Raw genomic sequence first — 4,344 nt, 5'->3', positions numbered from 1 at the left:
TCAAGTACTCGCCTATTTTTGTGCTGCTTTTCCCCCAGGGAAAGCCAGGGTCAGGGTGGACCTCTTGGAGCCCTCAACGGACCTCTGCGTGACTGTCCTTCCCTTCTTTTGTTTTAAGAAAGACAGAGACTACAGACCCGTGGATATTCTCCTAAGGATCTCTCCAAAGCCCAGAAATAGAATCATTTCCCCCTAAATTAAAACACAGCTTGAGCCTGATTCCATTTTTTCCACGGGTACAGGATTCATGCAAATTTCTGTGTGTACATGTGTGTCATTTGCAAGAAGCAAAGATGTGAGGACCGCGTGCAAACTGCCACAGAGTTCTTGACTCCCTTTCTGCCAGTTCTCTTCTCCCTCGATGCCTGGAGCTACACAATCTGGGCATTTTTTGCTTTTTTCAGAATTTGAGGGAACTGAACTGTCACTGATTTTACATTTTTTTTAACTTTTTATTTTGAAATATAAGGAATTACAAAATAGTTCACAGAGTCCCACAAACCTTTCACCCAGCTTCCTTTATTGGTGACATCTTCTGTGACCTCGTGAAATACCCAAACCAGGAAATTAACGTTGGTACAATACTGTTAACTAGATTGCAGAATATCTGGCTTTTAAAAAGCACAACTATTTTGAAGTCATAAAGTAAGACTTAAAAATTTTTTTTGAGTGTTTATTTTTATTTTTGAGAGAGAGAGAGAGAGAGAGAGAGAGAGAGTGCGCACGCGAGCATGAGTGGGGGAGGGGCAGAGAGAGAGGGAGACACAGAATCTGTAGCAGGCTCTAGGCTCTGAGCTGTCAGCACAGAGCCCGACATGGGGCTTGAACCCACAAACTGTGGCATCATGACCTGAGCTGAAGTCGGACGTTCAACTGACTGAGCCACCCAGGCGCCCCTGAATTGGGTTTTCAACCCACCGATGCAGCGTCGTGTGGGCATTGGTGTCTCCGTTCCCGTTCATGTATGTTCACGTATGAGTGACAAACATGAAAAAAAAAAAAATCACCCTCTCTCTTGTTATTGGATGGATGGTGAGGTAAGGGTTTATTCCAATGTTTTATTTGGTGTCTCACTTCACTCTCTCAGACATGGGATTGTTAAAGGAGCAAATGACGACACTTCGTGTCTAATTAACAACTTCTGATGGCTCCCAGCCTGCCACAGCTTGTTCTCTCATTCTCTCACTGGGGAGGGGGTGGATACGTATAGCACGGTTTAAAGGTTTCAATCTGGCTAGCTGGCCAGAAGTGGGGTTGCTTCTGGCTGTTTAGCAGCATCAGGGAGCGGGGGTCAGGGGTAGATGACATTGGCCAACAGAGGGAAGAGAATGTCATGGAGAAAATCATCACAAGTGCCCATCACAAGCCCTCCGGGGAACTATCCCATGCCTGCGTCAACTGAGGGGGAGAAGAGTTCCCAACTGGTGGTTCGGACCTTTGAGCGAGTTCCTTAAGCCCTCTAATCTCTAAACTTCCCTTTACTCAAAACAAGGGGCTGACCAGCCTGGAAGGTGCCGTCTTGCCTTAATTGTGTCCATGGAATCTCCCCTCGTACCTGGAGCTGTCCTGTTTGTAAGACACAGAGAAATTTTTATATCCTCAACAGCCTTTTCTGAAGGAGTGTGTGCATGATCACCAGACTAGTGACAGGGGAAGTTAGTTGAGGCTGGAGCCATTAGCAGAACTAGGGGAAAAGTTAGGAGGATGTCTCAACTCTGAACTAGTACCTTCTTGGAATTCGGGTGCAGTGGGGTTGTTTATAAACGGTTTTGCAGTGAAGCAATTTTGTCCTCAAGTACATTAGGGTAACACATAAGGATGCCACCCTAATGCACTTGAGCAAGGCTGCAAATGCCCTTACTAGTTCTAGCTGAACCCTAGCCCGTGCTTTATGTTCAAGTGTGAATTCCTCCTTGAACCCCAGGTTTTCCCACTTTGTGTGCACTTAGATGTCAGAAGCCTAGCCGGGTTAAGTGAACTTCCCTTTGCCTGCCCCCTCATCAGGTGCAGCAGGTGATGAGGAAGAATTTAAGTCTTTGGTCTGCACCACGGGACACACAAGCCCGAGGCATTCTGGACACACAGGCAGGGAGAGTGAGCAGTCTGGTGGCCAGTGATCCGCAGGGAACTTCGTCTGCCTGGTGCCCTCAGAACCGGACTCTGCCAGACACATTTTCTAGGTCAGGTCATTAGGGATGTGCCTCCGCTATCGAGGACCCCACTCTCCCTGAGCTGAAACCCACAGCTGTTTGCCAGCTTAGAGGTTGACAGAATGCCACCTTGTCCCCTGCCCTGCCCGTGTGTGCAAAACATCCCATGGGAAAGTAGCAGGCACGCAAGGACACTCATTCTTTCCGGAGAGGCAAGCGTGCAAGTGTGCAAGCCACTCTCACATGCACACACGGCAGGCTCCCCTCCCTGACCCCAGCGAGCCCCGGCCAGCAACTTTCCTGAGGGCCCGGGCACTAGCCTGCAGCTGTTTTTCTCTTTGGATCAGCCCACTCTTGTTTCAGGAGTGGAGTGGGACTCTCCCTGGGGCGTTATAGGGTGTCATCTCTGGCATTTGCTCCCACTGCAGAAAAACAAGTCCAATGCAATGCACTCGGGTTTCTGAACAGCTGCCCAAGCGCCGAAACCAGACAGTCAGCAAAGCTGTCGGAGGGAGGGAGAGCAGGGACTCCGGAGAGGGTTGGGGCAGCGGCGGGGGGTGGGGAGGGGGTGGAGGGGGTGTGGGGGGGGTGTTGCCCGCAACACAGTCGGGACGCGGGGGAAGGGGGTGTGCACGCGCGGCGGGCTGCGTCTGGCACTCGCGGCCCCTGGACCCGCTGGGGTGCGGAGAAGGTGGGAGGCCCTGGCTTGGCGGGGTGCCCGGAGTGGGGGTCTGGGACACCCGCGCGGTGGGCGACGCTCGGCGCTCCCGGCCCCTGCGCGGGCTGGGGTGCTGGGAAGGGAGGGGTGGAGGCCCGGGAGGGGCGGAGCGGGGCGGGCTGGCGGGCGGGGCGGGAGCAGCTGTGCCTGCCGCCAGGGAGCGGGCGCGGTCCAGCCGAGCCATGCGGGACGTGAGCGACGTGTGGCAGCCTCTGCGCAGACTGTTCTGTTGCAGTGTGGATTTCAGGGAGCGCCGCCTTCCTCCTTCCAATCACAGCACGATCTCACAGTGAGGTATGCACTCTGCAAGGCAGGCAGCGCTTCTGTGCTGCTGTGTCGTGCACTAAACTCACATGCATGTGATGCCACCATGTGGGTGGCGTAAGTCCCCCCTAAAGCACCCCGGATCTTCACAGGGTGGCCACTGGCCTGACTACACGACTGTCCCACGTCACGAGCTGATGCAAAACTCCGAAGACCGTGGAAGCAGAAAACACACATAGACCCCCCCCCCAAAAAATGGCGAGGAAGAGTTGCAAGCTGGACCAGAGAAATGTGAATTTTAGGGGTTTGCACAAAGTGCCACCTCCTGATAGTTATTCCGGGGCTTATGGTCAGGTAATGAATTCAGGTCGGAATAGGCTCTAGCTTGACTTTTCTGCTCAGAGATTAGAGTATATTGAAAATGTTACGAATGGTGACGGTGGAAACCAAGGTGCCTCTGTCCTGCTCCGTCTGGTCCTCTGGGGCTTTCGTGTCCCTTCCTGATGCCCAGCCCCCTCGAGCCTCTCAGCAGCGAGGGCGGGGGGCGGGGGGGACCCGGGGTTCCAGGTCCCAGGGCTGGGTGTTGGGGGAGCAATGTTCAGCACAAGCCAGGGTTTCTAAGGGATTTAAGAAAGTGGATGGGGTGAGGACGAAGGACCAGGGGGAGTCCCCTCCCCGCATGTGGCAGGGGTCGTAAGTGGGTGAGACTCACAGGTACCCGGGAGCAGTTTTGGCAAGGTGTGACTCAGAGACCTATGCCCCATAGGGCATCCGGCCGCCCCCCCCCCCGAGGTAGCAGAGATTCCCCCACCCCCGACGCCCCTAACCTCTCTCCAGCCTGTGGCCCTAAGCCTGGGTCATCATCTTGACTACGCCTAACCTGCAGTGCGTGTTAAGAATGTAGTGTATTGGAGTCCCACTCCCAGAGAGGCCGGGCCAGTAGAACGCATTTTTACCAGCATCCAAAGGGATTCGGCTACGGGGGTCCACGGACCACACTGGACGGCGCCGCTCCTTTCCTCCCATCACAGCTGAGGTGGTTATTCTGGGAAGCTGTGCTCGTGGTTTTTAGGGGACGTAGGAGGAGGCTTAGGGAGTGCGACTTTTTAGCCGCCGCTGAGTTCAGGGCGTCTTCAGAGGGATTGTAGGAGCAGGGCGCGCTGCTGGTGCCTACCTGCAGGGGGCGCCAGCAGGCCGCCTCCGGGCTTGCCC

The 4,344-nt window shown here is 54.4% G+C and overlaps 1 protein-coding gene across 3 annotated transcripts in view; it reads left to right on the top strand.

Moving 5' to 3' along the window:
* PFKFB3 (6-phosphofructo-2-kinase/fructose-2,6-biphosphatase 3) overlaps positions 1 to 4,344 on the top strand; it is a 79,683-nt gene that overhangs the window by 48,392 nt on the left and 26,947 nt on the right. The window lies entirely within an intron of this gene.

This window comes from Herpailurus yagouaroundi, unplaced genomic scaffold, assembly GCF_014898765.1.
Source record: "Herpailurus yagouaroundi ecotype Mexico unplaced genomic scaffold, PumYag 203, whole genome shotgun sequence".
Lineage (NCBI taxonomy): Eukaryota > Metazoa > Chordata > Mammalia > Carnivora > Felidae > Herpailurus > Herpailurus yagouaroundi.
Note: the sequence above shows the minus strand (reverse complement) of the source record. Positions and strands in the feature narration are given on the sequence as shown.